General features: G+C 53.0%; 1 protein-coding gene across 1 annotated transcript in view; it reads right to left on the reverse strand.

The window, feature by feature from the left end:
• PDGFRA (platelet derived growth factor receptor alpha) overlaps positions 1–18,092 on the reverse strand; it is an 89,859-nt gene extending 71,767 nt beyond the window's left edge. The window contains exon 1 of the mRNA XM_078678188.1: positions 17,955–18,092. The gene's annotated coding sequence lies outside the window, so the exon portion shown is untranslated. The remainder of the gene's footprint in view (positions 1–17,954) is intronic.
• Positions 18,093–25,200: the final 7,108 nt, after the last annotated feature.

Genomic DNA, 25,200 nt, shown 5'->3' on the forward strand with positions numbered 1-25,200 from the left:
AGGGTTTTTTCCACGTCTCTTGTGTATTGCCTTGGGATGGGCACCTCCTTGCATAGGGTTTTTCCACGTCTCTTGTGTATTGCCTTGGGATGGGCACCTCCTTGCATAGGGTTTTTCCACGTCCCCTGTGTATTGCCTTGGGGTGGGCACCTCCTTACATAGGGTTTTTCCACGTCCCCTGTGTATTGCCTTGGGGTGGGTACCTTCTTGCATAGGGTTTTTCCACATCCCCTGTGTATTGCCTTGGGGTGGGCACCTCCTTGCAATGGGTTTTTCCACGTCCCATGTGTATTGCCTTGGGGTGGGCACCTCCTTGCATAGGGTTTTCCACGTCCCCTGTGTTTTGCCTTGGGGTGGGCACCTCCTTGCATAGGGTTTTTCCACGTCCCCTGTATATTGCCTTGGGGTGGGCACCTCCTTGCATAGGGCTTTTCCACCTCCCCTGTGTATTGCCATGGGGTGACCACCTACTTCCATAGGGGTTTTCCACGTCCCCTGTGTATTGCCTTGGGGTGGGCACCTCCTTGCATAGGGTTTTCCACGTCCCCTGTGTATTGCCTTGGGGTGGGCACCTCCTTGCATAGGGTTTTTTCCACGTCCCCTGTGTATTGCCTTGGGGTGGGCACCTCCTTGCATAGGGTTTTTCCACGTCTCTTGTGTATTGCCTTGGGATGGGCACCTCCTTGCATAGGGTTTTTCCACGTCCCCTGTGAATTGCCTTGGGGTGGGCACCTCCTTACATAGGGTTTTTCCACGTCCCCTGTGTATTGCCTTGGGGTGGGTACCTTCTTGCATAGGGTTTTTCCACATCCCCTGTGTATTGCCTTGGGGTGGGCACCTCCTTGCAATGGGTTTTTCCACGTCCCTTGTGTATTGCCTTGGGGTGGGCACCTCCTTGCATAGGGTTTTCCACGTCCCCTGTGTATTGCCTTGGGGTGGGCACCTCCTTGCATAGGGTTTTTGCACGTCCCCTGTATATTGCCTTGGGGTGGGCACCTCCTTGCATAGGGCTTTTCCACCTCCCCTGTGTATTGCCATGGGGTGACCACCTACTTCCATAGGGGTTTTCCACGTCCCCTGTGTATTGCCTTGGGGTGGGCACCTCCTTGCATAGGGTTTTCCACGTCCCCTGTGTATTGCCTTGGGGTGGGCACCTCCTTGCATAGGGTTTTCCACGTCCCCTGTGTATTGCCTTGGGGTGGGCACCTCCTTGCATAGGGTTTTTCCACGTCTCTTGTGTATTGCCTTGGGATGGGCACCTCCTTGCATAGGGTTTTTCCACGTCTCCTGTGAATTGCCTTGGGGTGGGCACCTCCTTACATAGGGTTTTTCCACGTCCCCTGTGTATTGCCTTGGGGTGGGTACCTTCTTGCATAGGGTTTTTCCACATCCCCTGTGTATTGCCTTGGGGTGGGCACCTCCTTGCAATGGGTTTTTCCACGTCCCATGTGTATTGCCTTGGGGTGGGCACCTCCTTGCATAGGGTTTTCCACGTCCCCTGTGTTTTGCCTTGGGGTGGGCACCTCCTTGCATAGGGTTTTTCCACGTCCCCTGTATATTGCCTTGGGGTGGGCACCTCCTTGCATAGGGCTTTTCCACCTCCCCTGTGTATTGCCATGGGGTGACCACCTACTTCCATAGGGGTTTCCCACATCCCCTGTGTATTGCCTTGAGGTAGGCACCTCCTTGCATAGGGTTTTCCACATCCCCTGTGTATTGCCTTGGGGTGGGCACCTCCTTGCATAGGGTTTTCCACGTCCCCTGTGTTTTGCCTTGGGGTGGGCACCTCCTTGCATAGGGATTTCCACGTCCCCTGTGTTTTGCCTTGGGGTGGGCCCCTCCTTGCATAGGGCTTTTCCACCTCCCCTGTGTATTGCCTCGGGGTGGGCACCTCCTTGCATAGGGTTTTTCCTCATCGTATTTGAGCCCCACGGTCTCGGGCGGAGAGCGTGACCGCGCCACGTTTTCACAGCTCTCAGCCCATGCGAGGACCACAGACGCTGCCAGGAAAGCAGCGGCTCTGCGGCCAAAATATGTTTTCCAAAGACATGGGCGGTAGCTTGAGGCTGAACGAAAACATGCCGCCTCGTCGCTTTCTCGAATTTTATTACAAAGCTTAATGTATCTTTCTACGAAACGCATTCCTTCAGCCAAATCTGAGATTAAACAAGCACTGACAAGGCCAATAGATCTGGTTGTCAGCCTCAGGTGCCCATGCATGCAAGCAGAGGCATTCACAAGTGCTTTTTACATGGCGTTGCCAGATTTATTGCAAAAATATCAGAAAGGATTGCCATCCGTATATAATGCATATGGATGATGAATAATCTGATATTACTTACAGCGTGGTGATTGACCAAATCTTTTCAGTACAACAGTCCATGGTGCTATAATGGAGAGAACAGGAGGGGACCAAGGGGGGCTAAAGTTAAGGTAAAGTAGTCCCTCGTGTAGTTTATTTATTTATATGGCGCTAGCTTAAGGAGGCTGCTGGACACGCACACAGAACATTAATTAAGTACTCTACTGGACTGAGGAAGGATGTGATTGAGAAGTACCTTGCTGTCAGAACTCAGATGGGAGACGTACTGTTGTGGAAGCACCTACTTGGACCTGTACTGTGTGTTCTGACATGGTACGACCCTATTATGCTCGTGGCTGGGTGGATGGCTCTGCCCACCCTGCGCAGCAGATCACTGTGCGTTGGCGCGAAAGAATTCTTCAATGCATTATTCGTTTCGCATGGGGACAGCGACAAGACATGCCTAAGGCCCTCTCACAATAGCTTTCTTCCCCCTTTTCAACTTAAACGGTATTTCAGCTTTTCCGTTGAGCATTGGAATCAGTGTGTGCGTCACTACGAGTCCGTTAGGACAATTACCTTTGTTCGATTGTATTTGGTTGAGCACTGTATTTGAGCTCAGCGGAGGCTGGGCCCCCAGCGCCATTAGCACGTGCAAAGGAGAAGACGTCAATCAACCACCGGAAGCCACGCCTACCTGTCAAGCTAGGCTGTTATAGAAGTGTACCGACATCCGGTTCAGAGGAAAACAATAGCAACGTGATCAGAATCATTCTGAAGCACCGGAAGACAACTTCCCGAAAGGTGATGTTATTACCTTCAAATGTCTTGAACAATATCAATGAATTAGATCACAAGGTCTCGCAGGGTGATATCTTTTAAACTGACGGTTTGCTTCATATATTTCATCCTTAGGTATCCATATAAAAAATGCTTGTGCGTCTACTTTAGCTAACTTTGTCCTAGAAGGGCTCCAATTACGCTTTTTATTATTATCACGATGTATAATAATTATTATTATTAGTAGGAGTAGTATTACTGTTATTGACACGATTTTGTCCAATAATAATAATACATCCTGATTATTATAATATATTTGTTATGCTGTGGTGGTGTTTTGATATTTTATTAATATTATTAGTCGTAGTATTTATAATTGTACTGTTATTAGTGTCGGCACTGGTATTATTACAGTATAATGTGCTCATTGTTCTTTCAATGAGGTACTTCGAATATGGCCAGTTTGTTTTGCGCACTTTTTAGATGTCTGCTTCTTGGTAGTTTTAGAGCTGTCTGCGCGCTCGGATGCACCGCCCGTGTGTGCCACGGTGTCCCCAGTGTTTCGCTTCAGTGAGCTGCGCAGATGGATGTGTTTTAACGGTGGGTGACTGCCTTGGCCTCACATCTCTTTGATATTCATTCGATCCTGGTTTAATGTACACATTGCGAATACAACACATAGCGGGGTACGGTGCTTCTATATTAATTCTTACGATTATATTATTTGTAATAAGATAAAGGGTGAATCGATATAAAACGGGCAGGACTATAGAAAGGTTTCATGGATACTATTCGTCAAGGGCGCTTTCCTTGCGCTGGTCAAATTTCGCGCCTTTTCTGCCTGTGGCGCACATAGTCAAGAAACGTCCTAGGCATTTTAGTTTAGTGACGCGCATAACATTATTCTAAATAATGTCTGTTCCCTTGCAGGCTTCTCATGACGTTTAAAACAACTTGAAACGAAATCAATGTACGCGATGCCTCTCAACGCCACTCTTCTTTTCATCTATTTTTTGTTATCGTTTTAAGAAGCCAAACAAACATGAAATGAACATTCGGGAAGTAAAAATCTGTGCACACAGCGAAATTATGTAAAAAAACAGACACTGGATCGCATCAAGTCTAATAAATGCAATTGCTACATCGTAATATATCCACCAGAGGGCGCCAATGCTCTGCCTGCGTGTGCTAACATGTCGTATGTCGACTTAATGATGTTGGAAAGTATTCATCTCAACAAAGAAAATGCGCCATTTTAGAGAAATTCTATCGGATCCACCAATGTCTAGTATTTTTTGAGTTTGAAAATGTTTAATTTTAGAAAGAAACTCAAGAAACACACCATTCCTATGCGTACAGAGTTTAAGAATGATTTCGAGCAAACACTCACAAGATTTGTTGATTAACAGCTAATTTGTTTCCATCTTTATTGAAACAAATACTAAATGATGCTGAAAATGAACACATTTCGCTGGCAGATACCATCAAAGCGTAATTGCAAAAACATATAGTTCAATAAATCGCGAAAGACGGGTGTCATGACATGAGGGATAGTTAGTAAATGAATTAGTTGCCATGACCGACATAACACGGCCGAACTACTCTTAAAAGAAGTTCGGCCGCTGGCTCTTGCCTCCCGTCCCTTTCTTCCCTTGTCCTCGCCCCTCGCAGCAGCCCTCGGCCCCCCGCGCCTCTCCAAGCTCACATTGTATCAATAGTTTCCCGAACACCATCTTTATCTCCCCGTCCACCAGGCACCCTTTCTTCTAGCCACACACCGCCATAAATTAAAGGACCACGCCAAGACCTCCATCTGCAGAATCTTATCATCATGGGGAGGTCTGTGCCGCTCCCACCCAAGCAGGCTCATAGCAGTTGGTGATCCAGATTGTTTTTGTTTTTGTCTAATTTTACGTAGTGCGAACTCGAACGCAGGTATTGGAGCGCTTTATATAAGCACCAGTCACTTTACATGGACACATTCATTTTTGGTAAACAGGGGGAGATTAAGTGACTTGTCCAAAATCACAGGATGTTGAGCCGACGCCGAGACTTTAGCCTGGTACCCCAGCTCCAACGTCGGCAGCTCTGGCCGTTACGCCGCACCTTTAAAACTCTATGCATGGCTGCCAGACCGCATTCACCACACCTCTCCATCTGTCGTCCAACCAATCTATCTACAATCTATCTACCCGGCCACTGGCCGACCAACCTATTTGCCCGTCCAACGCTCTGACTTCTAAAATATCCATCCATACAGGCCCAGCCAACCACATATCCATCCATACAGGCCCAACCGTAGATACTTAGGGCCTTATTTATGAAGGCCTTGCGCCGCCGGTGCGTCACTTTTTCCCATGTTAAAAATGACGCACCGGCGGCGCAAGGCCTTCATAAATCTGCCCCTTAGTATTCAAGCATAAACAGCCCAAGTAAAACATCAAACTGAGACTCAAATTGTGTTCGTGAGTGTGCGTGCGTTTTATTTCCAACATCGTGCTTGTTCTGTGTTTACTTGCTGCTGCTAATCGCTGGTTTTGTCCCATAGAGATGGCTTCTATACATTAATCCCTAGGGGGCAGCAGAGCGCTATCTGCAGGCGAGCCTGCAGGGACCCTCTGAGACCAGATCAAAGGAAGAGGCAGGGTCCTGGCACCAGGATGCACCCACGCACGCAGCATCCAGCGAGTCCCGGCGGAGCCGCTGCCTCTTCCAAGGAGCCCGTTATCCTGGACCCCCTCCCCTGAGTACGAGGCAAGGACCCGGCCCCCGCTGGGCTCCGGAGCCCTCCGCCCACGCAGCTCTCCCGGCGCCTTCCAGACTCGGCTCATCCTCTGCCCGCAACCACATGTATCGAGCGTCTCTGTGCGCACCAGTACTATACCACCGTGCACGAGCTTAGTACTGGTACTATATTATGCAGCGCGTTTCTACTCATTGCGACTACTGACGCGCTTCAACAGCAAATCAACGCACACGCGCAATTATCTCACCGCAAAATATCCGAAGCGCAGACATTTGATAGAGGGATTGCAGAATGAATCCTGCAAGGGTGCAAGCACTGTTCATTGCTTCAGTGCACACCGGAGAGCCGAGACCGGGCGCCACCTGCCCTTGGTGGCGAGTGTGTGCTCGGTAAGTGGGGCACTAGAGCGAGTCCCAAACTACCAGGGGAGAGAGGCAACATGGGTGCACTTTAGGAACAGCTGCTGGAACCAGTAGAGCACAATACGTTTGAGACACGAGTGCATCAAACCCCTGCCACGGGCACCAGACCAATGGAATGTAGTACAGCAAAACAAGGTAACAGGCACCAGACCCTTGGAATGTAAACCTACTGAGCAGACATACGGGCGAGTGCAGCAAAACAAGGTAACAGGCACCAGACCCTTGGAATGTAAACCTACTGAGCAGACATCAGGGCGAGTGCAGCAAAACAAGGTAACAGGCACCAGCCCAAAGGCATTTAAAGATGCAGAGCAGACACCAGTGCAGCATAGCCCAGACATTAGACCAATGTAACATACACGTGCAGTGCAGACACCAATGCTGTTGCAGCAAAACCCAGTAAAACACCAGACCAATGGACTACAAACCCGCAGAGCAGACACCAGGGTGAGTGCAGCACAACAAGGTAACAGACACCAGACAAAAGGCATTTAAACCTGCAGAGCAGACACCGGTGCTAGTGCAGCAAACCCCAATAAAATGCCAGACCAAAGGCATTTAAACCTGCAGAGCAGACACCGGTGCTAGTGCACCGAATCCCTGAGGCAGACATCAGACCAATGTAATCTATATCTGCAGCGCAGACACAAATGCTGTTGTATCAAAACCCAGTAAAACACCAGACCACTGCACGAGACCAATGGGATATAAACCTGCAGAACAGACACAGGTGCTAGTGCAGCAAACCCATGAAAACGCCAGAGGAATAGAATATAAACACGCAGAGCAGACAACAGTGCAGCAAAACCATGTAGCAGACATCAGACCAATGTAATATATATCTGCAGCGCAGACATCAATGCTGGTGTAGCAAACCCCAGTAAAACAGCAGACCAGTGGCCTATAAATCTGCAGAGCAGACACCAGGGCAAGTGCAGCAAAACAAGGTAACAGGCACCAGACCAAAGACATTTAAACCTGCAGAGCAGATACCGGTGCTAGTGCTGCAAACCCCTGTCACAAACTCCAGACCAATGGAATTTCAAACTGCATAGAAGATCCCAGTACTCGTGCCGCCATACCCTGTAACAGACACCAGATCAATGCATCAGACCAAATTAATATAAACTTGCAGAGCAGATACCAGTGTAAGTGCAGCATAACCCTGTATCAGGCATAAACCAGGGCAATAAAATCCTGCACATCAAACACCAGTGCTACTGCAGCCTAACCCTGTAACAGACACCGGACCAGAAGAACGCAAACCTGTAGAGCGGAGACCAGTGCAAGTGCAGCACAGCCCTCTAACAATCACACGACCGGGCAATATAGTCCTGCACAGCAAACACCAATGCCAGTGCAACATAACCCTCTAACAGACACCAAACCAGTGTAATATAATCTCCACTGCAGACGCTGGTGCAGCATAACTCTGCAGGAGGCACCAGACCTGTGCAATATAACCCTGCACAGCAGACCGGTGCAGCATAACCCTAGAACAGACACAGGACCAATGCAATATAAACCTGCACAGCAGATACAGTGCAAATGCAGCATAACCCTAGAACAGACACATGACTAGTGCAGCTAATCCTGCACAGCAGATACAGTGCCAGTGCAGCATAACCCTAGAACAGACACATGACTAGTCAACTAATCCTGCACAGCAGATACAGTGCAAATGCAGCATAACCCTATAACAGACACATGACCAGTGCAACTAATCCTGCACAGCAGATACAGTGCCAGTGCAGCATAACCCTAGAACAGACACATGACTAGTCAACTAATCCTGCACAGCAGATACAGTGCCAGTGCAGCGTAACCCTAGAACAGACACATGACTAGTCAACTAATCCTGCACAGCAGATACAGTGCCAGTGCAGCATAACCCTAGAACAGACACATGACTAGTCAACTAATCCTGCACAGCAGATACAGTGCCAGTGCAGCGTAACCCTAGAACAGACACATGACTAGTGAACTAATCCTGCACATCAGATACAGTGCTAGTGCAGCATAACACACCCCTCCTCCTCTTGCTTCAAAAAGGACATGAAACTCTTTCTCCTCAACCAATACTTTACCGACCAAGGCAACTGTCCCAGGCATCAATAACCTAGTGGACTCCCCACTCACTGTGATCTTCAAAGATGGCGGTTTTCTGACTGAGTCAGCCACCTGCGTCCTTCTCCCGGCACTGGATACATAAGTAATATGTCTTTGCTTTTGTCTTTAGGCATTCTCATGTAATGCAATTCTTTTCCTTTTCCTGTGTGTATGTAAAGTGCACTGATACCCACGGGTCTAGCTAGCACTATATAAAACTTTATAAATAAATAAATAACCCTGGAAAAGACCCAGGACCACTGCAATATAACCCAGCACAGCAGAAACCGGTGCTAGTGCAGCACAGCCCTGTAAAAAATCACAAGACTATTGCAATAAAGTCCTGCAGAGCAGGCACCAGGGATAGTGCAGCAAAACCCAGTAAAAGACACACGAACAAAGGTATTTAGACCAGCAGAGCAGAGACCAGTGCAAGTGCAGCACCGCCCTGTAAATATCACAAGAACCGTGCAATGAAGTCCTGCACAGCAGACACCAGTGCTAGAGGAGCAAAACCCAGTAACAGACACCAGACCACTGCAATATAACCCAGCACAGCAAACCAGTGCAGCATAACCCTGTAACAGACACCAGACCAGTACAATATAACCCTGCAGGGAGGGGACCAGTGCTAGTAAAACTGCAGCAAAACCCTGTAACAGACACACGACCACTCAAACTAGTCCTGCCCTGCGCAGCAGCCACCAGTGCTAGTGCAGCATAACCCTGTAACAGACTCCAGACCAGTACAATATAACCCTGCAGGGAGGGGACCATTGCTAGTAAAGCTGCAGCATAACCATGTAACAGACACACGACCAGTCAAACTAGTCCTGCCCTGCACAGCAAACACCAGTGCTAGTGCAGCATAACCCTGGAACAGGCACCAGACCAGTACAATATAACCCTGCAGGGAGGGGACCAGTGCTAGTAAAGCTGCAGCATAACCATGTAACAGACACACGACCAGTCAAACTAGTCCTGCCCTGCACAGCAGACACCAGTGCTAGTGCAGCATAACCCTGTAACAGACACCAGATCAGTACAATATAACCCTGCAGGGAGGGGGCCAGTGCTAGTAAAGCTGCAGCATAACCATGTAACAGACACACGACCAGGCAAACTACTCCTGCCCTGCACAGCAGACACCAGTGCTAGTGCAGCATAACCCTGTAACAGACACCAGATCAGTACAATATAACCCTGCAGGGAGGGGGCCAGTGCTAGTAAAGCTGCAGCATAACCATGTAACAGACACACGACCAGGCAAACTACTCCTGCCCTGCACAGCAGACACCAGTGCTAGTGCAGCATAACCCTGGAACAGGCACCAGACCAGTACAATATAACCCTGCAGGGAGGGGGCCGGTGCTAGTAAAGCTGCAGCATAACCATGTAACAGACACACGACCAGGCAAACTACTCCTGCCCTGCACAGCAGACACCAGTGCTAGTGCAGCATAACCCTGTAACAGACACCAGATCAGTACAATATAACCCTGCAGGGAGGGGGCCAGTGCTAGTAAAGCTGCAGCATAACCATGTAACAGACACACGACCAGGCAAACTACTCCTGCCCTGCACAGCAGACACCAGTGCTAGTGCAGCATAACCCTGGAACAGGCACCAGACCAGTACAATATAACCCTGCAGGGAGGGGGCCGGTGCTAGTAAAGCTGCAGCATAACCATGTAACAGACACACGACCAGGCAAACTACTCCTGCCCTGCACAGCAGACACCAGTGCTAGTGCAGCATAACCCTGTAACAGACACCAGATCAGTACAATATAACCCTGCAGGGAGGGGGCCAGTGCTAGTAAAGCTGCAGCATAACCATGTAACAGACACACGACCAGGCAAACTACTCCTGCCCTGCACAGCAGACACCAGTGCTAGTGCAGCATAACCCTGGAACAGGCACCAGACCAGTACAATATAACCCTGCAGGGAGGGGACCAGTGCTAGTAAAGCTGCAGCATAACCATGTAACAGACACACGACCAGGCAAACTACTCCTGCCCTGCACAGCAGACACCAGTGCTAGTGCAGCATAACCCTGTAACAGACACCAGATCAGTACAATATAACCCTGCAGGGAGGGGGCCAGTGCTAGTAAAGCTGCACCATAACCCTTTAACAGACAACCGACCAGTCAAACTAGTCCTGTCCTGCGCAGCAAACACCAGTGCTAGTGCAGCATAACCCTGGAACAGGCACCAGACCAGTACAATATAACCCTGCAGGGAGGGGACCAGTGCTAGTAAAGCTGCACCATAACCCTTTAACAGACAACCGACCAGTCAAACTAGTCCTGTCCTGCGCAGCAGACGCCAGTGCTAGTGCAGAATAACCCTGGAACAGACACAAAACCAGGCACTGAAACCCTACAGAGAGAAGAAAGATCCTGAGGAGGGCTGGTTCTCACTCTTAAGGTACCGAGAGGGGCAGATCTTTCATATCTCCACATCTGGCTCTCCGGCTGGGGCGGATGGAGCGTCAGCAGGGAAGGGGGCAAGGTCCGCTTTAGTCACTGTCCTTCCAGCGCCTGCATCTCATCCCAGACATGAAAGGCGCATTATCCAGAGCCCAAGACATCTAGAGAGGAGCGGAGAGGAGCGGAGGGGGGCCGGAGGGGGCGAGGCAGATCCCCAAAGGCTCCTCTGCGGGGTACATAACGGCATGAAACGGCCCTCGGTGGGTTCTGAGCGCTTTAAGTTTGGGGCGAAGGGGGCACAAATCATCACAAGCCCCCGAGCAGCAGGTGTCTGTGTGAGATCCGACTCCATGCGCTATCCGCGTTTCATACATAGACGGAGGCGCCCTGTGTTCAGCATCCACCCGTGGCACGTGCCATCTCGCGCTTCCGGTGCGTGAAGCGCTCCCCGAGCGGTCAATAACGTCTCGAGAGGGGCGTGCGTTTCTAGAGCGCGCACACAGCTCAGACACTGCAGCCAGTGTGACACTCCGGAGGCACAGCTGTACCCTGGCAGTGAGACTGGGTATCAGACGGATGGGGCACCAGGGCTGCACGCACCATTGCATGAACCATAACAACGGCGAGGCGCTATGTTCACACTGAAGGCCTTAATATGCGCAACATCGTCGCCTTATTTGTGCACCCGGAATGAAACAGTGAGTGTGAAAAGATTGTGCTCTAGGGTCCGGGGTCGCCCGGCAGTGGGATTACCTGCAGGGCGGTGATGTGGGGAGGGGGAGGGGCAGTGTGGGGGGTAGTAATGTATGGATTACGGAGCTTCTCAGGTAAGTAAACATTTAAATAAATAAAACGAATCTCGTTGAGTGCACTACATCCCCAAATGCGATGTAGTGCGCGCAACGAAATTCGTTTTATTTATTTAAATGTTTACTTACCTGTAAAACTCCGTAATCCACACATTACTACTCCCCACCCTGCCCCTCCCCCTTCCCACGTCAGGGTCGAAGTGCATTACAAAGGTATGGAAACTGTGCTGCTGGAGCAAGTGGGAGGAACAGGGGTGGTGTGAGTGAGCGTGTGGGCGGGGCTAAAAAAAACATTCTGTAACTTTTTTCGTTTTCTGCCTTCCGGTAATTACATATAAAATAACACATCTTAAATGCAAATTCATGGGATGATCATTGTGAAATGCGCTGTGGTAAATTATGAAACCTATATTAGTTAATGCACCAAATCCTGGTTGGTAGAGTGGAGAACATAGTGCCTTGTGTATGTTTAGTGCTACACGGCCCCAGTCTGTGATAGAAAACAATGTGAGTGAACATGTAGGCCATTATTTTTAACTTTCACTACACACAGTATAGATACAAAATGTGCAAAAAGGTTTCGGATAAATACGCTTCCAAAACGTAGATTTTTTGCAGGCTGTACATAGTGCAGTGTTTTTTTGTTTGTTTGGTTTTTGTAACCCTCTTTTAAAAGCACACTTCACAGTTTAGCTGGTAGCTCCCTTACAATACCTCTCATACAGAATACTTGTGTGTCACCAGGAAGCTTCAAGTGATTCCATCAATTAAACCCAAAGCCACTTCCCTGCTCCCTCTACATATGCAGATTGACCAGTTGTGTACATTTACTTTTCTTTCGGGCAGTGGTACCCAGGCAAGAAGGTCAGTTTAGCTGCCTGCCCCTCCCTCGGTTTCACAGCATAGGAGACACCCCACCTTACACAATTCAAGCTTTTCAGCTGTAGAAATTGACGGTCGGAGCGATTGACTTTTGACAAAAAAAGGGGGGCTTTTTCCTAAAGTGTGCCCCTCAAGCCCTTCCCACTTCGACCACTGACTAGGGCTGTGATAATTCGTGAATTTGGCTTGTAAAGCTATCCCGTCGTTATTCTAATGTGCACCACTAATGTACTAGTGAATGTGTTACATTTGTAGCATTGAGGGCACAACGATGGCGGCCTTGTGAGCACAGGATAGTGACACACCTGTGATCCCCCAACTGTGACCAGGTGCACCACGAACATGTGTGCAGTAGCGCCTGTGCAATTAATGCACACACATTCCACAACTTCACAGGTGAGCCCCCTACCCTGCAAGAGGACACGCAGGTGGTAAAACACAGAGAGGAAACACAATAACCGCACCCAGCTGTGGGTGCCACCGTACTTTGTCACAACCAAAATACGTCTTATGTCGACCGCTGCCAGCATTTCCGACGAGGGGTTTAACTAACAGCGTGAGAAACACATTCCAGGAGCAGGCAACTGCAAGACCCCCTGGGAGTGAGCACATCACTGCGTGTGTACCACGAGTACACACCCCACAGCAAGTCTGTCAACAAACCCGGGGTGCTTGCAACTCATAACTATCACCCCCTAATCCCCCTCTCACCATATCAGTCGTTGTTTAATCACTTCCTCGTAGATTTTTTAAAGACAGATGCCTGTCGCACAAATACACAATGGAAATTCACGGGTGTGACATAAAAGTAAAGAAAATACAAAGGTATCAAACAGCAATCACAAAGTGCTTTGCTGTTGTTTTTCGACAAGAACCAGCACATCCCACCCCCGCGCTGCTGCGTTGCGCACAGCTTCGCCCTCTGAGTGTGCCACGGGTCTGAAGCTCCGGCGGAGGGCGCCGAGCCTTGCTCCTAGCTGGCTCTCTGGTGCCCCCTGCCCATGTTGATGTTTGTACAGTACGGTTCATCTGCGCCCTTGGCACCACACGTGCGGAGCTGGACTTCTTTACTCCTGAGCTGCTGTGCTGTGTGTGTGCCACCGCACAGCTGTTGCGCTCCTGGAGCCCCAGATGTTCACCGCTGGCCGAAGCGTCGCCCAAAACACTACCACAGCGGACACTGGTACACACACAGCCCCTGCATGGCCATATAGAACAGGTAACGCAGTCAATTTGGCACAAGCGCCCCGTGCACCCCACAGCAGAGGTACCCATGACCCCACAGCCGAGGTATCCATGTCGCTTAGGTGCTCACGCCGGGGCCGCCTGTACAGCCACAGCAGAGGTACCTCAGTCACGTGGGTACCCACTACCGGCGCAATGCTGCCGCCACAGCCACTTGGGTACCAACGCCCAGTGCATCGCCACATCAGAGGTACTTCAGTCACTAGGGTGCCCACGCTCGACGCCTCATGTCTGGCGTAAGAAGAGATAGGTACCTCAGTCACGTAGGTACTTACCCACGCCCGGCCAACCATGCACGACCACAGCACAGCCACCCCAGCTACTGGGGAACCCGTCCCATGTGTGCCGCCACAACACTGGCACTTACTCCCAAGTGTGCCACTACAACACTGGCACTTACTCCCATGTGTGCCACCACAACACGGGCACTTACTCCCATGTGTGCCGCCACAACACTGGCACTTACTCCCAAGTGTGCCACTACAACACTGGCACTTACTCCCATGTGTGCCACCACAACACAGGCACTCCCATGTGTGCCGCCACAACACAGACACTTACTGCAGTTACTAAGGCACCGACGCCTGGTGCCACAGCACTTCCAGGGAGCATCGTCAGACACAATCAGCTGCAGAGACACCCAGGCTCAGCGCCTCCCCAGAAAAGGCACTGTAATCCACCCCAAACAGCGTCTGACGCTCCGTCGCAGCACGACCACCCGAGGCACACGGGCGCCCACGCCGAGCGCCCCTGCATAACCACAGCACAGGTACTGTCTGCCAATGCCACAGGCACTCGCGCCTCCCAAGAACAGCCACCTTCACCCACATGGGCCCAATCACAGTGCCCCTGGCACCACCACAGCACAATAACTTGAAACACACGGGCAATTACACAGAGAGAGGAGAGGAGTTGGCCTAACGGCTAGGGCGCTCGACCTCGGACCACCACAACACAGGCGTCCAGTGAGACTCCCGGACGCTGCGTAGCACCTCCGTGGAAATTAAGAGGCGCAGGACCAGGCCGGCCCGAGGCTGACCTCAGGGAAGAACGGTGGCTCGGGACCGCGACCCAGGCAGGCAGGGACCGTGGCCAGACGGAACCAAGGGAAATGGCAGCCTCCCCAAACGGCCTAAAGCACGCGGGGCACAGGCATGAAATGCAGTATCAAGAACAGGACATTGGGGGCCCGATTATATGTGGCAATTGCCACAACCCCGCTATAATATTTTTGCTGGGGCGAGAGGCACAGTGCATGGGCCTTCGGTCACCATTTTAAGCTGAGCCAGGTATCTACCCTGGAAGTCACCATCAGAGGCCAGTCCTTAACTTGTATACTTTTATCACGTATTCCAGAACAGGGCCAGTCCTTTACGGCAGTCTTTTACGTATATACTTGTATCTTGTATTCCTGAAAAGGGCATTGCTCACATCCCATCTAAGGCCAGTCCTTCAAGTGTATACTTTTATCACTATTCCAGAATAGGGCATTGCGCACTTATCATCTGACGGCAGTCCTTTACGTGTAGACTTTATCACCTGTTCCAGAACAAGGCATTGCGCACAAACCATCCAAGGCCAGGCCTTTAAGTGTATACCTTCATCAACTGTTCCAGCACAGGGCCCTGTTCACAGCCGGCCTGATGCCAGTACTTACAAAATCTACTTTAATCGCTTATTTCACTACAGAGCATTGCACCCAAATCATCTAAGGCCAGTCCTTATACTTTTATTACTATTCTAGAACAGGGCATTGCGCACACACCCTTCGAACTCAGCCCGTAACCTATATACTTGTATCACGTATTCCAGAACAGAGCATTGTACACAAACTTTTGGTGAATGCAATGCCAGCAACCACGCACAGGAAAGACAATGAATAATGCACAGAACAAACCCGTAACAAACCCGTTCAGAGAGGCCAACCGCATCTTCAGGAAGTTATCTGCTGTGGATGCACAATAATGCGTCCAAACGCTGTGGCTCGAAGGTACAGTTGGTAGGAATAGAGAAAGCGCAGAGGGACCAGGGATAGACGCTATGGTGGGGCTTTTTCCCGCGGTGCAGAGGCCTGTTGAACCCTGCTGGCAGCCTCTCTGCCCCGTCAGCTCTTGGCCTCAGTGTGATACAAAGAGCGTCTCTCCGGGTTATAGCGGCTCTGCGGGTCCGTCCTCAGAGGCCACACGTCCCAGCCGTGGGCCTGAGGCGGGCGCTGCGCAGCCGCCTCCATGTGTTTGTCATTAGAGGGTCCGTGGCCGGGAGGCGGCAGAGCCGGCAGCCTGCGCGCAGCCGCCTCCCCTGGGGCTACCGCTGCAGCCGGCCACTTCCTGAGCGGCACCAGGGCTCGACCCCGGGCTGACGGGACAGTGAAGGGACGCCCAGCGCGCGCGGGGCCTGGGGCCCAGGGCCAGTGCGGGGACACCCAGCGCAGCGCAGCCCTCGAGCCCCTCCGCAGCGGGGCTCTGACTGAGCGGCACAATGGCTCGACCCTGGGGCTGACTGACGGGCCAGAGAGGGGACAGCCAGAGTGCGCAGAACCTGGGGCTGGGGCTAAGGGGCCAGTGCGGGGACACTGAGACTGCGCAGACCTTGGGGCCCCTCTAAAGTCGGCCTCTTCCTGAGCGGCACCATGGCTCGATCACGGGCAGTGAAGGGACACCCAGCGCGCGCAGAGCCTGGGGCCCTCCCAGTGAGGGGACACTCAGCCCAGCGCAGCTCCCTAGCCCCTCTGCAGCGGGGCTCTGACTGAGCGGCCTCGATCCTGGGGCTGACGGGCCAGTGAGGGGATACACCATGCCCAGCGCAGGCACTGGGGCCCCTCTGCAGCCGGGCCCTTACTGAGCGGTACCTCGGCTCGATCCTGGGGATGGCGGGGCCAGAGGAGAGATGGGGCGGGCGTAGGTCGGTAAGGCCCAGCCCTCCCCTGTCCCCTCTCTCTACTTGGGGCCCCCAGTCTGCAGCCGACCATTCCCCCAGCGGCTCCGCGCTGTTTCCAGAAGACTGAGGGGAGGGGGGGCAGAAGCGTCCCCCAGACTAGCTCAGGCCCACCATAGCTTGCACAGGGGCCCTTGTCTGCAGCCGGCCGCTGTTTGCGCGGCCCCGCGCCTGGGTACCGGGGCTACCGGAGGCAGCGATGGTTCCCAGTCCAGCTCAGGCCCGCAGCCCCTCCCGCTTGCTGCAAGCCCCTTCCAAAGCGGCCCCGCGGTGGATGTCCCAGTCTGAGGGGGCAATGAAGGATTCGCAACACAATCCAGGCCTACAAACTCCCAGCACATCATAGATCCACACGCGTCTTCCCCCTGCACGAGATACCTCCGAGACACCCCTCCGCCGCACTGTGTAACCATCTTCTAATGTACTTCCAGTGTGAAGTTTCACCAGACTCCCCTGCGCGAGGTCCCCCCTCAGACATCCCTACGCCGCCTCCCTCCTGGGTGACGATAAATGCACTTTGTGAACTCTCGCAACAACCTCAGCCCAAGGTACCAACGCGGGCACCCTCAGCGCGCGCTCTCAGCTTCCTCGGCATACGTGGCTCTCTGCTTCCTGCTGCATCCTCCCCATCTGAGCCCCAGACAGGACCTTGGTGCGTCTCCTGGCGCACCCGGCACTGGCAGCCTTTGCCGCCACTTGAAAACACGCGCACCGGGTATCATGTGCGCACCCCGCTCTGTGTGCGAGGGCCCCCCTCGCGCAAAGCTGACCATCTCCACTCAAGCCCGGCTCCATCGCGGTCCCCCCTAGGAGCCGTGGCAGGTCCCTGGCACAAGAGCGGCCAAGGATCACGTCACCTCCAGAATACGCCGGGAGCAGACGGGCTGCAGCACGGTCCTGGCTCCGAAGCGCAGGGTTTTATCATATAAAGTGCAAAGCCGGACATCTCACCCCAAGAGTCACACACCGACTCCGAGATGTGCTTAAAACCGCCACTCCGCAGAGGGCAAATATTGTGCATTCCATCCATCCAGCCAATACCCCCGGACCACAATCAACGCCAGTCCTGCAGAGCACCGCTGCCCACATCTGCAGACATGAACTCAGCCCGGGGAAACAAAGCGCAAAACCTTCTTTTCTGCACTGAAGTACGTCTCACCAGTAATCACCAAACATAACCTCAAAATAAGTCTTAAATAGCAGTTTGCAAATTGTGTTCGAAGCAAACGTTCTCCAAAACAGAGTGGTATAAAAAAAATACAGAGTGTAAAAGTCTGCCTCTTGCTTACCTTCTCAGTTCCAATAATCCAAAATAGTAAAAGTCCAAGAAAGTACCCAAAAAAGAAAAAGAAAAACAATCCAGTGTCTTTGCGCCTCGCTGCCACTCTGTCCTCCTTTAGTTTCCCGACTGTGATGGTCTCCGAAACGCGCGTCTTGTAATTGATTCAATGTTATAGCCCATCCTTCTAAAAACTAATCATCTGTTTAAGTAAATAGCTGTCAGGAAATGAAACCCCCACCTCTGCCGCCTCCAGAGTAAGAGCCCAGGGATGGGAGCCGGGCGGGCGGGACAGCCGGGGGGCTCTTACTCTGACAGGGCTCTGTCTCCTCCTCCCTCTAACCCCGCCAGCAGCAGGAGGGGAGATGCCATATGTGGATTTTGGTGGCTTTGGCTTTTTTTTGCAATTTCATGGAGCGAAAAAAACCAGCTCTCTGTGAACATTGCAACATCTAGGAGTTTCATGAATGGGAGCCCTGCGTGTTGTTGCGCTAAGAGAGCTGGGCATGGACACACTGCTGGGGCGAGGGTGGCAGGAGTCCTGGTGCACTGACTTGGGTAGTGTGCGCCCTGGCGCACCCAGAGAGCTGGGCAGGGAGACACTCTGCACTGGTTTGGGTGGTGTGCGTCCTGGTGCACCCAGAGAGCTGGGTAGGGAGACACAGTGCACTGGCTTGGGTGGGGTGCGTCCTGGGACCCCCAGAGAGCTGGGTAGGGAGACACACTGCACAGGCTTGGGTGGTGTGCGCCCTGATGCAACCAGAGAGCCGGGCAGGAAGACACACTGCACTGGCTTGGGTGGGGTGCGTCCTGGGACCCCCAGAGAGCTGGGTAGGGAGACACACTGCACAGGCTTGGGTGGAGTGCGTCCTGGGACCCCCAGAGAGCTGGGTAGGGAGACACACTGCACAGGCTTGGGTGGTGTGCGCCCTGATGCAACCAGAGAGCCGGGCAGGAAGACACACTGCACTGGCTTGGGTGGTGTGCGCCCTGATGCAACCAGAGAGCCGGGCAGGAAGACACACTGCACTGGCTTGGGTGGGGTGCGTCCTGGGACCCCCAGAGAGCTGGGTAGGGAGACACACTGCACAGGCTTGGGTGGTGTGCGTCCTGGGGCCCCCAGAGAGCGGGGCAGGGAGAAAAACTGCACTGGCTTGGGTGGTGTGCGTCCTGGTGCACCCAGAGAGCTGGTCAGGGAGACACTCTGCACTGGCTTGGGTGGTGTGCGTCCTGGTGCACCCAGAGAGCTGGGCAGGGAGACACACTGCACTGGCTTGGGTGGTGTGCGTCCTGGTGCATCCAGAGAGCTGGGCAGGGAGACACTCTGCACTGGCTTGGGTGGTGTGCGTCCTGGTGCACCCAGAGAGCTGGGCAGGGAGACACACTGCACTGACTTGGATGGTGTGCATCCTGGTGCACCCAGAGAGCCGGGCAGGAAGACACACTGCACTGGCTTGGGTGGTGTGCGTCCTGGTGCACCCAGAGAGCTGGTCAGGGAGACACTCTGCACTGGCTTGGGTGGTGTGCGTCCTGGTGCACCCAGAGAGCTGGGCAGGGAGACACACTGCACTGGCTTGGGTGGTGTGCGTCCTGGTGCATCCAGAGAGCTGGGCAGGGAGACACTCTGCACTGGCTTGGGTGGTGTGCGTCCTGGTGCACCCAGAGAGCTGGGCAGGGAGACACACTGCACTGACTTGGATGGTGTGCATCCTGGTGCACCCAGAGAGCCGGGCAGGAAGACACACTGCACTGGCTTGGGTGGTGTGCCTCCTGGTGCACCCAGAGAGCTGGGCAGGGAGACACACTGCACTGGCTTGGGTGGTGTGCGTCCTGGTGCTACCAGAGAGCCGGGCAGAAAGACACACTGCACTGGCTTGGGTGGTGTGCGTCCTGGTGCACCCAGAGAGCTGGGCAGGGAGACACACTGCACTGACTTGGGTGGTGTGCGTCCTGGTGCACCCAGTGAGCTGGGCAGGGAGACACACTGCACTGTGGGTGGTGTGCACCCTGGTGCACCCAGTGAGCTGGGCAGGGAGACACACTGCACTTACTTGGGTGGTGTGCGCCCTGGTGCACCCAGAGAGCCGGACAGGAAGACACACTGCACTGTGGGTGGTGTGCGCCCTGGTGCACCCAGAGAGCCGGGCAGGGAGACACTCTGCACTTACTTGGGTGGTGTGCGTCCTGGTGCACCCAGTGAGCTGGGCAGGGAGACACACTGCACTGTGGGTGGTGTGCGCCCTGGTGCACCCAGTGAGCTGGGCAGGGAGACACTCTGCACTTACTTGGGTGGTGTGCGTCCTGGTGCACCCAGTGAGCTGGGCAGGGAGACACACTGCACTGTGGGTGGTGTGCGCCCTGGTGCACCCAGAGAGCTGGGCAGGAAGACACACTGCACTGGCTTGGGTGGTGTGCGTCCTGGTGCACCCAGAGAGCCGGACAGGGAGACACACTGCACTGTGGGTGGTGTGCGCCCTGGTGCACCCAGAGAGCTGGGCAGGGAGACACACTGCACTGACTTGGGTGGTGTGCGTCCTGGTGCACCCAGAGAGCCTGGCAGGGAGACACACTGCACTGTGGGCGGTGTGCGCCCTGGTGCACTCAGAGAGCTGGGCAGGAAGACACACTGCACTGACTTGGGTGGTGTGCGTCCTGGTGCACCCAGAGAGCTGGGCAGGGAGACACACTGCACTGTGGGCGGTGTGCGCCCTGGTGCACTCAGAGAGCTGGGCAGGAAGACACACTGCACTGACTTGGGTGGTGTGCGTCCTGGTGCACCCAGTGAGCTGGGCAGGGAGACACACTGCACTGTGGGTGGTGTGCGCCCTGGTGCACCCAGAGAGCTGGGCAGGAAGACACACTGCACTGACTTGGGTGGTGTGCATCCTGGTGCACCCAGTGAGCTGGGCAGGGAGACACACTGCACTTACTTGGGTGGTGTGCGCCCTGGTGCACCCAGAGAGCTGGGCAGGGAGACACACTGCACTTACTTGGGTGGTGTGCGCCCTGGTGCATCCAGAGAGCTGGGCAGGGAGACACACTGCACTTACTTGGGTGGTGTGCGCCCTGGTGCACCCAGAGAGCTGGGCAGGGCACACTGCACTTACTTGGGTGGTGTGCGTCCTGGTGCACCTAGAGAGCTGGGCAGGGAGACACACTGCACTGGCTTGGGTGGCGTGCGTCCTGGTGCACCCGGAGAGCTGGACAGGGAGACACACTGCACTGACTTGGGTGGTGTGCGTCCTGGTTCACCCAGTGAGCTGGGCAGGGAGACACTCTGCACTGGCTTGGGTAGTGTGCGCCCTGGTGCACCCAGAGAGCCGGGCAGGGAGACACACTGCACTGGCTTGGGTGGTGTGCGCCCTGGTGCACCCAGAGAGCTGGACAGGGAGACACACTGCACTGTTGGTGGTGTGCGTCCTGGTGCACCCAGAGAGCTGGGCAGGGAGACACACTGCACTGACTTGGGTGGTGTGCGTCCTGGTGCACCCAGAGAGCTGGGCAGGGAGAAACACTGCACTGTTGGCGGTGTGCGTCCTGGTGCACCCAGAGAGCTGGGTAGGGAGACACAGGGCACTGGCTTGGGTGGTGTGCGTCCTGGTGCACCCAGTGAGCTGGGCAGGGAGACACACTGCACTTACTTGGGTGGTGTGCGTCCTGGTGCACCCAGAGAGCCTGGCAGGGAGACACACTGCACTGTGGGTGGTGTGCGCCCTGGTGCACCCAGAGAGCTGGGCAGGGAGACACACTGCACTGACTTGGGTGGTGTGCGTCCTGGTGCACCCAGAGAGCTGGGCAGGGAGACACACTGCACAGGCTTGGGTGGTGTGCGTCCTGGTGCACCCAGAGAGCTGGGCAGGGAGACACACTGCACTGACTTGGATGGTGTGCATCCTGGTGCACCCAGAGAGCCGGGCAGGAAGACACACTGCACTGGCTTGGGTGGTGTGCGTCCTGGGGCCCCCAGAGAGCTGGGCAGGGAGACACACTGCACTGACTTGGGTGGTGTGCGTCCTGGTGCACCCAGAGAGCTGGGCAGGGAGAAACACTGCACTGACTTGGGTGGTGTGCGTCCTAGTGCACCCAGAGAGCCTGGCAGGGAGACACACTGCACTGTGGGTGGTGTGTGCCCTGGTGCACCCAGAGAGCTGGGCAGGGAGACACACTGCACTGACTTGGGTGGTGTGCATCCTGGTGCACCCAGAGAGCTGGGCAGGGAGACACACTGCACAGGCTTGGGTGGTGTGCGTCCTGGTGCACCCAGAGAGCTGGGCAGGGAGACACACTGCACTGACTTGGGTGGTGTGCGTCCTGGTGCACCCAGAGAGCCGGGCAGGAAGACACACTGCACTGGCTTGGGTGGTGTGCGTCCTGGGGCCCCCAGAGAGCTGGGCAGGGAGACACACTGCACTTACTTGGGTGGTGTGCGTCCTGGTGCACCCAGAGAGCTGGGCAGGGAGACACACTGCACTGACTTGGGTGGTGTGCGTCCTGGTGCACCCAGAGAGCCGGGCAGGAAGACACACTGCACTGGCTTGGGTGGTGTGCGCCCTGGTGCACCCAGAGAGCTGTGGGCAGGGAGACACACTGCACTGACTTGGGTGGTGTGCGTCCTGGTGCACCCAGAGAGCTGGGCAGGGAGACACACTGCACTGGCTTGGGTGGTGTGCATCCTGGTGCACCCAGAGAGCCAGGCAGGAAGACACACTGCACTGGCTTGGGTGGTGTGCGTCCTGGGGCCCCCAGAGAGCTGGGCAGGGAGACACACTGCACAGGCTTGGGCGGTGTGCGCCCTGGTGCTAAAGAGAGACGCGGGGAATATTTATATGCCCATACTGTAAATCTGGTAGCATGTGTGTGTGCTTGCCGTTCTGCGTGTATTTGTGTGTGCCTGAGTCTTGTGTGTGTTCCTGTGAATCTGTATAGGTGCTTGTATGTGTTCTTGCATGATTGTGTTTATTGCATATATAAATATATTGCGTATCATTGTGTGTCTCTTCTGTGCTTGGGTGTGTATGGTGTTTTTGTGTGTCTTCTATACTTGTTTCTAATTTCTATGCGTGTTTTTATATGTGCGAGTGTCTGTGCGTTCTGCGTGTTACTAAGTATGTGTTTATCTACGTGTCTGTGTGTGTTCACGTTCCTCACATATGTAAACTCGTGCTGTGGTGGACCAGAAACCCCGTGTGTTAGGCAAAATGCTGATACTTATGTTTTTTAACTTTCTCAATCTAAAACATATGCATCAGTAGACAGGTTAATATTATGATTTCTGCAACAAAATATTTCTCAAACATACCGACAAGTAGGTAACTCTATGAGGCAGCACTAGCGGCTCTCGTCTTTGGGGAGAACCGAGGGGGCATTGCCTTGAGCCGTCATCTTGAATTGGCTTTAGGGACACTTTGGGAGGGAGGCGGGTTCTCAGATATCAAACGTCTTTAGTTGGTTAAACAAAAAAAACGTGAGTCATCCACATAAACAGTGCGAGTAGTCAGTCTGGTCCGTGTTTTTGGGCGGGCTCCACATTCTGGCTTGTGTGCCCCCGTGAGTAGGAGGCTGGACGAGGGGCAGTGCCCGCTGCCTTGGCAAACATGCCTGACAGGGGATTTTTGCTTAACAGCAGGGACTGGAGAAGTCCTACAAATGTGAAATAACGGATGTACGTCCCCATACCACCTTTATGAGGGGGTGTTTTGGAAGCGCCTCGGAGTGTTTTCACAGCGCATGTGCCAATCACACAAAACCCATCGAGAAGCAGCACACAATGCCTGGATGTGTATGGAGGGAGAGGCGAGCCGTGTGTTCTTTGGCAAGCTTAGTTTTTAATAAAGTTAAAACCGGTCGGGCAGGGAGGGCCATCCATCTGACAGAGCAGGCAGGGGCTGGGACTTCGGCTCACGCACCGATCCCCTCACAGATACACACGCTGAGCTGTTTGTGTCTTTCCTACAGTAATGTGTGCGTTGCGGATGGGGGTGTTTGCATGTCGAATGCCTCGAAGGTTCCTGCAGCGTGTGTGCGCAGTTAGTACAGCGGAGTTAATCTTGGCCTATCCTGCAGGAAAGGGAAACATCGCTATTTACTATTTGAGTGACAGGGGGCGCTGGAGCTCTAGGAAAGACACCCAGTTCCCCTCTTTCCAGTCGAGGAAAAAAAAACAGTGCGGGGGCAGGGAACCATACTCGGCACTGTGAGCCATTCTTGCTGGAGCTGACAAGGAATGTAAGTTCTGTGATTCCTGGAAAAGGGAGACGTTTACTGCTTCTACTGTGGTGCTTGTATTCCATGGGCTATGTTGAAATCTACGTTTGCCACCAGTACAGAACAAAACAGAAAGGCTAATAAAATCAATGACCATAACTTGTTTCATACATGCGCCCCAACGCAGTCGTAAAACATCTGAGCGCTGAAAATAACGTGCTGGTTTTTCCCGATTTAATAGTACACACAATTGATATGATTCTTCCATTTTAAAAGCACTAGCAGTAGAACAAGCAATGGTGGGACTACGACACTTTTATATTTTTATTATTGAAGTTTTATATTGGTGAGAACTAGGTCCAGAGGACGGCAAACGCCTCACAATATTCTTTTCAACTCACAATACAATATATAACCAATGATTTGAGAGTTACAGCTGTTTCAAAACAACTTACAGGATGAAAGGAGAGCTTGCTGGTTTATTTTTTATAACATTTCCAACAATTCAGTCATGCAGCACATTCTGAAAAGACGTTACAAGCGTTTGTATATTTCTCTAAAGTATATGTTCAGAAGTCTGGAGGCAAGAGCTCTGACAGGATCGTTAAGCGTGACGTAATTTCGAAATGGAGTGGAAGGATAACATTTACATAGATATTTCCCCAAAAACGGGTGCCTTTTCAGTAGGCCTCAGTGGAAAGTTTTTATGCAGGTATAACATTTTGCAGAATTGGTGCCTGGAGAAGATTGTTTCACACAGAAAACTCCCTGAGCCAGTCTTCGGTCAGTATTTCGCATGACCTTTGAACCAAAGGTCGGCCCTCGAGTTCAATTTTTAGGTCTGGCTATTCGCACGGCCGCTTGCTTTTACAATAATTATATGTATAAGGATCCTAGTTTTCTTTTTTTACTGATTTTTTTTACAAATAAATACAGACGGAGAGCAATGTGTTTCCTGTCTGTATTTTATGTTTAAAAGCAAAAAAGTACAGAGAATTGAGCTTCTTGTGCTTCTTGTGAGTGACTTTCAAGGCTGTCCTTCATGTATTCAA

The sequence above is a fragment of the Lissotriton helveticus genome, chromosome 2_2, assembly GCF_964261635.1.
Source record: "Lissotriton helveticus chromosome 2_2, aLisHel1.1, whole genome shotgun sequence".
In the NCBI taxonomy this organism is placed as follows: Eukaryota; Metazoa; Chordata; class Amphibia; order Caudata; family Salamandridae; genus Lissotriton; species Lissotriton helveticus.